This window comes from Phyllobates terribilis, unplaced genomic scaffold (assembly GCF_046119375.1).
Source record: "Phyllobates terribilis strain yellow unplaced genomic scaffold, ASM4611937v1 Scaffold_23__1_contigs__length_19252631, whole genome shotgun sequence".
NCBI classification, from domain to species: Eukaryota; Metazoa; Chordata; class Amphibia; order Anura; family Dendrobatidae; genus Phyllobates; species Phyllobates terribilis.
In genome coordinates this window covers 14,230,843-14,243,862 of record NW_027362783.1, presented here as the reverse complement: position 1 = coordinate 14,243,862, position 13,020 = coordinate 14,230,843, and positions in this window count along the sequence as shown.

The window sequence follows — 13,020 nt, the reverse complement described above, 5'->3', positions numbered from 1 at the left end:
CTCTATCAGGGGGCATTGATATTGTTTTTTTCTCCACTGTGACCTCTGTCACTCTTCCAAGAGGCATTAAAACCAACTTGTTAAGCTTCTATGACCTCCACGTCTCTTCCACGGGGCACTGATATTGTCTTTTTATTCCACTGCGACCTCCACCACTCTTTCAAGGGGCATTGATATTGTCTTTTTGTTCCACTGCAACCTCCACCTCTCTTTCAAGGGGCATTAAAACTGTCTTGTCAAGCTACAGTGATCTTTACGTCTCTTCCACCAGACATTGATATTGTCTTTTTATTCCACTGCGACCTCCAACACTCTTCCAAGGGGCATAGATTTTGTCTTTTTATTCCACTGCCACCTCCACCACTCTTCCAAGGGGCATTATAACTGTCTTGTTAAGCTACTGTGACATCCACGTCTCTTCCATGGGGCATTGATATTGTCTTTTTATTGCACAGTAACCTCCACCTTTCTTCCAAGGAGCATTAAAACCATCTTGTTAAGCTTCTGTGACCTCCACGTCTCTTCCAAGGGGCATTAATATTGTCTTTTTATTCCACTGCAACCACCACCACTCTTCCATGGGTCATTGATATTGTCTTTTTATTCCACTGCAACCTACACCACTCTTCCAAGGGTCATAAAAACCTACTTGTTAAGCTCCTTTGACCTTCATGTCTCTTCCACGGGGCATTGATATTGTCTTTTTATTTCACTGTAACCTCCACCACTCTTCCAAGGGGCATTAAAACCGTCTTGTTAAGCTACTGTGATCTCCACGTCTCTTCCCCAGGGCATTGAAATTGTCATTTTATTTCAATGAGACCTCCACCACTCTTCCAAGGGGCATTGATATTATCTTTTTTTTCCACTGCTACCTCCACCACTCTTCCAAGGGGTTTTAAAACGTTCTTGTTAAACTCCTGTGACCTCCAAGTCTCTCCCACGGGGAATTTATATTGTCTTTTTATTCTGCTGTGACGTCCACCACTTTTCCAAGGTGCATTAAAATCATCTTGCTAAGCTACTGTGACCATCACGTCTCTTCCACGGGGCATTGAAATTGTCTTTTTATTCCACTGTATCCTCCACCACTCTTCCAAAGGACTTTAAAACCGTCTTGTTAAACTACTCTGACCTCCACGTCTCTTCCTTGGGGCATTGATATTGTCTTTTTATTCCACTGTAACCTCCGCCACTCTTCCAAGGGGCATTAAAACCATCTTGTTAAGCTAATGTGACATCGACGTGTCCTCCACGTGGCACTGATATTGTCTTTTTATTCCACTGTAACCTCCACCACTCTTCCATCTGGCGTTAAAACTGTTTTGTTAAGCTACTGTGACCTCCATGTCTCTTCCAAGGGTCATTGATATTGTCTTTTTATTCAACTGCGAACTCCACGACTCTTCCACGGGTCATAGATATTGTCTTTTTATTCCACTGCAACCTACACAACTCTTCCAAGGGACATTAAAACCTTCTTGTTAAGCTACTGTGACCTCCATGTCTCTTAAACGGGCCATTGATATTGTCTTTTTATTCCACTGTAACCTCCACCACTGTTCCAAGGTGCATTAAAACTGTCTCGTTAAGCTACTGTGACCTCCACATCTTTTCCACTGGGCATTGATATTGTCTTTTTATTCCTCTGCGACCTCCACCATTCTTGAAAGGGGCATTGATAATGTCTTTTTATTCCACTGCGACCTCCACCACTCTTCCAAGGTGCATTAAATCCATCTTGTTAATTTACTATGACTTCCAAGTCTCTTCCATGGGGCATTGATATTGTTTTTTAATTCCACTGCGACATCTACCACTCTACCAAGGGGCATTGATATTGTCTTTTTATTCCACTGTGACCTCCACCACTCTTCCATGAGGCAATAAAACCGTCTTGTTAAGCTACTGTGACCTCCACGTCTCTTCCACGGGGCATTGATATTGTTTTTTAATTCCACTGCGACATCTACCACTCTACCAAGGGGCATTAATATTGTCTTTTTATTCCACTTCGACCTCCACCACTCTTCCGAGGGGAATTAAAACCGTCTTGCTAAGATACTGTGACCTCTATGTCTCTTTCAAGGGGTATTGATATTGTCTTTTTGTTCCACTGTAACCTCCATCAGTCTTCCAAAGGGCATTAAAAGAGGCTTGTTAAGCTACTGTGACCTCCACGTCTCTTCCACGGGTCATTGATATTGTCTTTTTATTCCTCAGTGACATCCACCAACCTTCCAAGAGGCATTAAGACCGTCTTGTTAAGCTACTGTGACCTCCACGTCTCTTCCAGGGGGCATTGGTATTGTTTTTTTGTTCCAAAGTGACCTCCACCACTCTTCCAAATGGCATTAAAACCATCTTGTTAGGCTACTGTGACCTCCACGTCTCTTCCACGGGGCATTGATATTGTCTTTTTATTAAACTGCGACCTCCACCACTCTTAAAAAGGGGCATTGATAATGTCTTTTTATCCCACTGCGACCTCCAGCACTCTTCCAAGGGGCATTAAAACTGTCTTGTTAAGCTACTGTGTACTCCACTTCTCTTCCATGAGGCATTGATATTGTCTGTTTATTCCACTGCGTCCTCCACCACTCTTCCAAGTGGCACTGATATTGTCTTTTTATTCCACTGCGACCTCCACCACTCTTCCGAGGGGCATTAAAACCGTCTTGTTAAGATACGGTGACCTCTACGTCTCTTTCACGGGGTATTGATATTGTCTTTTTGTTCCACTGTAACCTCCATCAGTCTTCCAAGGGGCATTAAAACCGTCTTGTTAAGCTACTGTGACCTCCACGTCTCTTCCACGGGGCATTGATATTGTCTATTTATTCCACAGCGACATCCACCACCCTTCCAAATGGCATTAAAACCATCTTGTTAGGCTATTGTGAACTCCACGTGTCTTCCACAGGGCATTGATATTGTCTTTTTATTAAACTGCGACCTCCACCACTCTTCCAAGGGGCATTGATAATGTCTTTTTATTCCACTGCGACCTCCACCACTCTTCCAAGGGGCATTAAAACTGTCTTGTTAAGCTACTGTGTACTCCACATCCCTTCCATGAGGCATTGATATTGTCTTTTTATTCCACTGCGACATCCACCACTCTTCCAAGGGGCACTGATATTGTCTTTTTATTCCACTGCGACCTCCACCACTCTTCCGAGGGGCATTAAAACCATCTTGCTAAGATATTGTGACCTCCACGTCTCTTTCATGGGGCATTGATATTGTCTATTTATTCCACTGTAACCTCCACCACTCTTCCAAAGGGCATTAAAACCGTCTTTTTAAGATACTGTAACCTCCACGTCTCTTCGAAGGGGCATTAAAACCGTCTTGTTAAAACGCTCTGAATTCCACAGCTCTTCCAAGGGGCATTAAAACCAGCTTGTAAAGCTACTGTGACCTCCACGTTTCTACCACGGGGTATTGGTATTATCTTTTTATTCCACTGCGACCTCCACCACTCTTCCAAGGGGCATTGATATTGTCTTTTTAATCCATTGCGACGTCCACCACTCTTCCAAGGGGCATTGATATTGTCTTTTTATTCCACTGCGACCTCCACCACTCTTCCAAGGGGCATTAAAAACGTCTAGTTAAGCTACTCTGACCTCCAAGTCTCTTCCATGGGGAATTGATATTTTTTTATTCCACTGAAACCTCCACCACTTTTCCAAGGGGCATTAAAACCATGTTGTTAAGCTACTGTGACCTCCATGTCTCTTCCAAGGGGCATTAAAACCGTCTTGTCAAACCGCTCTGAACTCGACAGCTTTTCCAAGGGGCATTAAAACCGTTTTGTTATGCTACTGTGACCTCCACTTCTCTTCCACGGGGCATTGATATTGTCTTTTTATTCCACTGCGACCTCCACCACTCTTCCAAGGGTCATCAAAACAGTCTTGTTAAGCTACTGTGACCTCCACGTTTCTTCCACGGGGCATTGATATTGTCTTTTTATTCCACGGCGACGTCCACCACTCTTCCAAGGGTCATTGATATTGTCTTTTTATTCCACTGTGAGCTCCACCACTCTTCCAAGGGGCTTTAAAACCAACTTGTTAAGCTACTGTGACCTCCACGTCTCTTCTATGGGGCACTGATATTGTTTTTTTATTGCCCAGTAATCTCCACCACTTTTCCAAGGGGCTTTAAAGACGTCTTGTTACGTTTCTGGAACCCATACGTCTTTTCCACAGGGCATTGATATTGTCTTTTTATTCCACTGCGACATCCACCACTTTTCCAAGGGGCATTAAGACCATCTTGTTAAGCTACTGTGACCTCCACGTCTCTTCCAGGGGGAATTGATATTGTTTTTTTTGTTCCAAAGTGACCTACACCACTCTTCCAAATGGCATTAAAACCATCTTATTAGGCTACTGTGACCTCCACGTCTCTTCCACGGGGCATTGATATTGTCTTTAAATTCCACTGCGACCTCCACCACTCTTCCAAGGGGCATTGATAATGTCGTTTTATTCCACTGCGACCTCCACCACTCTTCCAAGGGGCATTAAAACCGTGTTGTTAAGCTACTGTGACCTCCACGTCTCTATCAGGAGGAATTGATATTGTTTTTTTCTCCACTATGACCTCTGTCACTCTTCCAAGAGGCATTAAAACCAACCTGTTAGGCTTTTATGACCTCCACGTCTCTTCCACCGGGCACTGATATTGTCTTTTTATTCCACTGCACCCTCCACCTCTCTTCCAAGGGGCATTAAAACCGTCTTGTCAAGCTACAGTGACCTTTACGTCTCTTCCACCGGACATTGATATTGTCTTTTTATTCCACTGCGACCTCCACCACTCTTCCAAGGGGAATTAAAACCATCTTGTTAAGCTACTGCGACCTCCAAGTTTCTCCCACAGGGAATTTATATTGTCTTTTTATTCTGCTGTGACGTCCACCACTTTTCCAAGGTGCATTAAAATCATCTTACTAAGCTACTGTGACCATCACGTCTCTTCCACGGGGCATTGAAATTGTCTTTTTATTCCACTGTATCCTCCACCACTCTTCCAAGGGGCATTAAAATCATCTTGTTAAGCTACTGTGAACTCCACGTGTCTTCCACGTTGCACTGATATTGTCTTTTTATTCCACTGTAACTCCACCACACTTCCAAGGGGCGTTAAAACTGTTTTGTTAAGCTACTGTGACCTCCATGTCTCTTCCAAGGGTCATTAATATTGTCTTTTTATTCCACTGCGAACTCCACGACTCTTCCTCGGGTCATTGATATTGGTTTTATATTCCACTGCAACCTACACAACTCTTCCAAGGGACATTAAAACTTTCTTGTTAACCTACTGTGACCTCCATGTCTCTTAAACGGGGCATTGATATTGTCTTTTTATTCCACTGTAACCTCCACCACTCTTCCAAGGGGCATTAAAACTGTCTTGTTAAGCTGCTGTGACCTCCACTTCTTTTCCACGGGGCTTTGATATTGTCTTTTTATTCCTCTGCGACCTACACCACTCTTGAAAGGGTCATTGATAATGTCTTTTTATTCCACTGCGACCTCCACCAATCTTCCAAGGGGCATTAAATCCATCTTGTTAATTTACTGTGACTTCCAAGTCTCTTCCACATGGCATTGATATTGTTTTTTAATTCCACTGCGACATCTACCACTCTACCAAGGGGCATTGATATTGTCTTTTTATTCCACTGTGACCTCCACCACTCTTCCATGAGACATTAAAACCGTCTTGTTAAGCTACTGTGACCTCCATGTCTCTTTCACGGGGCATTGATATTGTCTTTTTGTTCCACTGTAACCTCCATCAGTCTTCCAAGGGGCAATAAAACCGTCTTGTTAAGCTACTGTGACCTCCAGGTCTCTTCCACGGGGCATTGATATTGTCTTTTTATTCCACAGCGACATCCACCACCCTTCCAAGGGGCATATAGACCGTCTTCTTAAGCTACTGTGACTTCCATGTCTCTTCCAGGGGGCATTGATATTGTTTTTTTGTTTCAAAGTGACCTCCACCACTCTTCCAAATGGCATTAAAACCATCTTGTTAGGGTACTGTGACCTCCACGTCTCTTCCACGGGGCATTGATATTGTCCTTTTATTCCACTACGACCTCCACCACTCTTCCAAAGGGTCATTGATAATGTCTTTTTATTTCACTGCGACCTCCACCACTCTTCCAAGGGGCATTAAAACCATCTTGTTAAGCTACTGTGTACTCCACGTCTCTTCCACGAGGCATTGATATTGTATTTTTATTCCACAGCGACCTCCACCACTGTTCCAAGGGGCACTGATATTGTCTTTTTATTCCACTTCGACCTCTACCACTCTTCCGAGGGGAAATAAAACCGTCTTGCTAAGATACTGTGACCTCTACGTCTCTTTCACGGGGTATTGATATTGTCTTTTTGTTCCACTGTAACCTCCATCAGTCGTCCAAGGGGCATTAAAACCTTCTTGTTAAACCACTCTGAACTCCACAGCTTTTCCAAGGGGCATTAAAACCGTCTTGTTAAGCTACTGTGACCTCCATGTCTCTACCAAGGGGCATTGATATTGTCTTTTTATTCCACTGCAACCTCCACCACTCTTCCAAGGGGCATTAAAACCATCTTGTTAAGCTACTGCGAACTCCTCGTCTCTTCCAAGGGGAATTAAACCATCTTGTTAAACCACTCTGAACTCCACAGATCTTACAATGGGCATTAAAACCGTCTTGTTAAGCTACTGTGACCTCCACCTCAATTCCATGAGGCATTGATATTGTCTTTTTATTCCACAGCGACATCCACCACCCTTCCAAGGGGCATTAAGACCGTCTTGTTAAGCTACTGTGACCTCCACGTCTCTTCCAGGGGGCATTGATATTGTTTTTCTGTACCAAAGTGACCTCCACCACTCTTCCAAATGGCATTAAAACCATCTTTTTAAGCTACTGTGACCTCCACGTCTTTTACAAGGGGCACTGAAACCATCTTGTTAAACCACTCTGTACTCCACATCTCTTCCAAGGGGCATAAAAACCGTCTTGTAAAGCTACTGTGACCTCCATGTCTCTTCCTTGGGGAATTGATATCGTCTTTTTTTTCCACTGCGACTTCCACCACTCTTTCATGGGGCATTAAAACTGTCTTGTTAAGCTACTGGGACTTCCACGTCTCTTCCACGGGGCATTGATATTGCCTTTTTATTCCATAGTGACCTCCACCACTCTTCCAAGGGGTATTAAAACCGTCTTGTTAAGCTACTGTTACCTCCATGTATCTTCCCGTGGGCATTGATATTGTCTTTTTATTCCACTGTAACATCCACCACTTTTCCAAGGGTCATTAAAACCATCTTGTTAAGCTATTGTGACCTTCACGTCTCTTCCACAGGGTATTGATATTGTCTTTTTATTCCACGTCTCTTCCACAGGGCATTAATATTGTCTTTTTATTCCACTGCGACCTCCACCACTCTTCCAAGGGGCATTGATTTTGTCTTTTTATTCCACTGCGACCTCCACCATTCTTCCAAGGGGCATTATAACTGTCTTGTTAAGCTACTGTGACATCCACATATCTTCCATGGGGCATTGATATTGTCTTTGTATTGCACAGTAACCTCCACCTTTCTTCCAAGGGGCATTAAAACCATCTTGTTAAGCTTCTGTGACCTCCACGTCACAGAAGCTTCCAATGCCAAGGGGCATTAATATTGTCTTTTTATTCCACTGCGACCACCACCACTCTTCCATGTGTCATTGATATTGTCTTTTTATTCCAGTGCAACCTACACCACTCTTCCAAGGGGCATTAAAACCTACTTGTTAAGCTATTGTGACCTTCATGTCTCTTCCACGGGGCATTGATATTTGTAACGGGTCTGGGAGGTGGAACCTCTGAGCTACTATACAAGGGGGCGGTCCTTGTAAGGGAGCGGGTGGCGACCAGGGTAGACGGGCAGGCAGTCACAGCAGGTGACTGGGACAGTCTCTGAATGAACGGACAGGAGGTCACGGCAAGTGACCGGGACAGTCTCTGGATGAACGGGCAGGAGGTCACGGCTAGTGACCGGGGCAGTCTCTGGATGAACGGGCAGGAGGTCACGGCAAGTGACCGGGGCAGTCTCTGGATGAACGGGCAGGAGGTCACGGCAAATGACCGGGGCAGTCTCTGGGTAAAGGATTGGTACGACCTGTGGCGGCAGATGATAGACGTGAGCTCCCAGGTGAGCAGGCGAGAGTCTCTGGATAATCGGGTGGTCACAGCATGTGACGGCGGAGCCTCCAGGAAGACCAACAGACAGGTAGCAGATGAGCGCTCCCAGGTGAGCGGGCAGGAGTCTCTGGACAAGCGGGTGGTCACAGCACGTGACGGCAGAGCCTCCTGGTAGGCTAGCAGACAGGCAGCAGATGAGCGCTCCCAGGTGAGCGGGCAAGCTGGTCCTTAGACAGACTGACAGGAGTTGGAAGGCAGACCGTCGGACCTCAGGCAAGCAGGCAGGTAGAAGATGTGTGCTCCCAGGTGAGCGGGCAAGCTGGTCCTTAGACAGACTGACAGAAGTTGGAAGGCAGACCGTCGGACCTCAGGCTAGCAGGCAGGTAGCAGGATATCAGGCAGGAATTAGACAGTAGACTGGCAGGAATCTGGCAGGAATCTGGCAGGTATCTGGCAGGTATCTGGCAGGTAACTGGCAACGGGACCTGAGGGCTGAAGCAGAGTAGTGAACAGTGCTACAACATTGCTCGGGCACCTCCATTTTGGAGGAGGTGCCTTTTATATGGGAGGTCCTCCGGCAATTGGCCAGGGACTCCTTAGGACGGCGCGTGCGGTCCCTTTAAGAGAGGGGGAGCGCGCGCGCGTGCGCCCTAAGCACACTGCCGGGGAAGGAGCGCGTGCCGGAAGCAGCGGGGAGAGAAGCGCTGGAGGACGCCGCGCCAGGAGCGGGGAGGTGAGAGGGACGGCGTCTCTGCCTAGAACGGGGCAGAGACGCCGATGCTACAGTACCCCTCCCTTTAGGCCCCCTCTTTTTTTGGCCAGAAAGAAATTTCTCAAGGAGAAGCGGGGCGTTGATGTTCTCCCTGGGTTCCCAAGTTCTCTCCTCAGGACCAAACCCCTTCCAATCAACCAGAAAAAAGGTTTTTCCTCTTACCCTCTTGGAGGCCAGAATACTCTTTACCTCAAAGATGTCATCAGCGGAAACCAGAGCAGGAGGGGCACCTGGATTTTTGGAAAAAAAGTTAAAGACAACGGGTTTGAGGAGAGATACGTGGAAGGAGTTGGGGATCCGTAGGGTGGCCGGGAGTTTTAATTTGTAGGCCACAGGGTTAATTTGCCTGAGGACTTCGAAGGGGCCGATGAATCGAGGACCCAACTTGTAGGAGGGTACTTTGAGCCGCACATGTTTGGATGAGAGCCAAACCTTGTCTCCCGGACGGAATTTGGGCGGATCCAGACGTCTCTTATCAGCATATTTCTTCATCCGCTCAGAGGAGAGAAGAAGAGCGGACCTGGTGCTCTCCCAAATAGTAGAAAATTCGCTGACAAGAGACTCCGCAGCAGGGTTGTCCACAGAAACGGAGACAGGAAGTGGAATCCGGGAATGTTGGCCACCGACTATAAAGAAAGGGGATTTGGAAGAGGACTCGCTCTCATGGTTGTTATAAGAGAACTCGGCCCATGGTAGGAGATCCACCCAGTCCGAGTGGTGAGCATCAACGAAGTGCCGGAGGTAGCTGGACAAGATCTGATTGATCCGCTCCACTTGACCATTGGACTGAGGGTGGTAAGCGGAGGAGAAATCCAGGGTAATGTCCAGCAGCTTACATGTGGCTCTCCAGAAGCGAGAGGTGAACTGAACCCCACGATCCGACACGATGTGGAGGGGCAGACCATGGAGACGGAAGATGTGGCGGATAAAGTCTTTAGCCAGCTCGGGTGCAGACGGAAGACCAGGCAGGGGAATGAAGTGGGCCATCTTAGAAAAACGGTCAGCGACAACCCAAATGACAGTACAACCGGCAGAAACTGGAAGGTCGGTGATAAAGTCCATAGCGATGTGTTGCCAAGGAGCAGCAGGTACGGGAAGGGGCAGGAGATGGCCGGCAGGTAGATGTCGGGGAACTTTGTTACGGGCACAGGACGAACAGGCCGCGACGAAGTCTACCACGTCCTTACGCAGGGTAGGCCACCAGTAATGCCGGGTAATTAGTTGGAAGGTCTTCTTTTGGCCAGCATGGCCAGCTAGTTTAGAAGAATGTCCCCAGCGAAAAACCCTCTCCCTATCTGGCACAGCTACGAACGTCTTACCTGGTGGAAGACGAGTCAGATCCAAGGGGGCCACATTCATCACCTTGGAGGAGTCGATGATGTGCGTAGGTTCCTCCTCTTGATCGGAGGACAGGAAGGACCGGGACAAGGCATCAGCTTTGACGTTCTTGTCCGCCGGACGGAAATGAAGAATGAAGTCGAAGCGGGCAAAAAACAACGACCACCGGGCCTGGCGAGGATTGAGTCTCTGGGCATTTTGGAGATATGCCAGGTTTTTGTGATCCGTGTAGATAATTACCGGGTAGAGAGCCCCTTCAAGCAGATAGCGCCACTCTCCCAGTGCCAATTTGATGGCTAGCAATTCCCGGTCTCCAATGGAGTAGTTGCGCTCCGACGAGGAGAAGATTTTGGAGAAGAAGCCGCACGTTACCATTCTCCCGGTAGAAGACTTCTGGGTGAGCACCGCTCCGGCTCCGGAGGAGGAGGCATCAACCTCCAGGTAGAATTGTTTATTACAGTCCGGACGGTGCAGGACGGGAGCAGAGGCGAAGGCTTTCTTTAGGGAAAGGAAGGCCTCCTCGGCTTCAGGCGACCATGTCCTGGGGTTAGCCCCCTTACGGGTAAGTGCAGATATGGGAGCAGTCCGAGACGAGAAGTGTGGGATGAAAAGACGATAATAATTAGCGAAGCCCAGGAATCGCTGTATCGCCTTCAAACCTTCAGGACGAGGCCATTTTAGAACGGAAGAGAGCTTCTCGGGATCCATTTGCAGACCTGTTTGGCAGATGACATAGCCCAAGAACGGAAGGGAGGTTTGATCGAAGAGGCACTTCTCGTATTTGGCGTAAAGGTGGTTCTGCCGAAGCCTAAGCAGGACCTGCCGAACATCCCTCCGGTGTGTGGGGAGATCCGGAGAGAAGACCAAGATATCGTCCAGGTATACCACTACGCAGGAGTACAGGAGGTCACGGAAGATGTCGTTGACTAGTTCCTGAAAGACCGCGGGAGCATTACACAGACCGAAGGGCATCACAAGGTACTCGTAGTGACCGTCCCGGGTATTGAATGCCGTCTTCCACTCGTCTCCTTGACGGATACGGACCAGATTATACGCTCCTCATAGATCCAGCTTGGAGAAGATCCTGGCGCCCTTGAGACGGTCAAACAATTCGGAGATGAGTGGGAGGGGATATTTGTTTTTTACCGTGATGAGATTGAGTCCTCTGTAGTCAATACAGGGACGTAGCGAGCCGTCTTTCTTTTTGACAAAGAAGAATCTGGCTCCAGCCGGGGAGGTAGATTTTCGGATAAATCCCCTAGCCAGATTCTCTTCAATGTACTCAGACATGGCTCGGGTCTCGGCTGCAGACAACGGGTAGATACGCCCACGGGGAGGAGTGGTGCCAGGTACCAGGTCGATCGGGCAATCGTATGGCCTATGGGGTGGCAACGTCTCAGCTTCCTTTTTACCGAAGACGTCCGCATAGGGCCAGTAGGGAGCCGGGAGACCAGGTAAGTTAGCTGGAGTAGGCTGAGGGCGAAGTGGACGGACCGGGACCAGGCAGGTCCTATGGCAGTCAGGACCCCATCGGAGTACTTCACCGGACCGCCAGTTCAATACGGGTTCATGTGTCTGGAGCCAAGGTAGACCTAGCAACAGGGAGTGAGAAAGTCCGGACAGCACATGGAATGAGATCTCCTCAGAGTGCAGCATTCCCACCTGCAGGGTTATGGGTTCGGTGACGAGCAGGATGGTCTCCGAGAGAAGTCTTCCATCCACGGAGGCGACTGACAATGGTTCAGCCAGGGACTTGGTGGGAATATGGTATCTCTCTACCAGAGACTGGGAGATGAGGTTTACAGCAGCTCCAGAATCCAGATGGGCGAGTTCAAAGAGACGGTTTTCTCCCCAAGCAATAGAGACCGGTAAGGTCAGAGACGGAGAGGGCTTACTTTTGTCTAGGACGACCTCTCCGAGTGGTCCTAGACACTGGCGTTTCCCGGCTTTTCCGGGCAGGAACGGATGAAGTGCTTCATACCGCCACAATAGAAACAGCTTCCCTCGGCTCGGTGAGATTCTTGGCGAGAACCGACCATCTTGGTCTGGTCGACCTGCATAGGCTCAGGAGAGTGTAGCTGAGGAGAGACGGAGGGAGTGACGGATTTCTGAAAAGTAGGAGCTAGACGTGGAAACCTCCTCTCACGGGTGACCTCTTTGGCACGCTCCTGGAACCGCAGGTCACTCCGGGTGGCAAGAGTTATTAGGTCATCGAGAGTGGTAGGAATGTCCCGACCGGCAAGTTCATCTTTAATACGGCCGGACAGACCCTCCCAGAAGACGGAAACCAGAGCGTCATTATCCCAGGCCAGCTCCGAGGCAAGGGTATGGAACCGTATGGCATATTGGCCCACGGTGAGACTTCCCTGACAGAGGCGTAGCAGAGATGATGCGGATGAGGTCTTCCGTCCGGGTTCGTCGAAGACTTTCCGGAAAGCCGTGAGAAAGGCAGGCAAGTCGGACACCAGGGGGTCTCCTCTCTCCCATAGAGGATTTAGCCAGGCCAGGGCCTCTCCGGTGAGATGGGACATGATGAAGGCAATTTTGGCCCGGTCGGAGTTAAACTGGTGAGACAGGAGTTCAAAGTGCAGGGTGCACTGATTTATGAAGCCCCGAGCCTGGGCGGAGTCGCCTCCGAAACGAGGAGGTGCAGAAAGCCGGGGTCCGGGGTAGGATACCATGTTATTAGTGGGC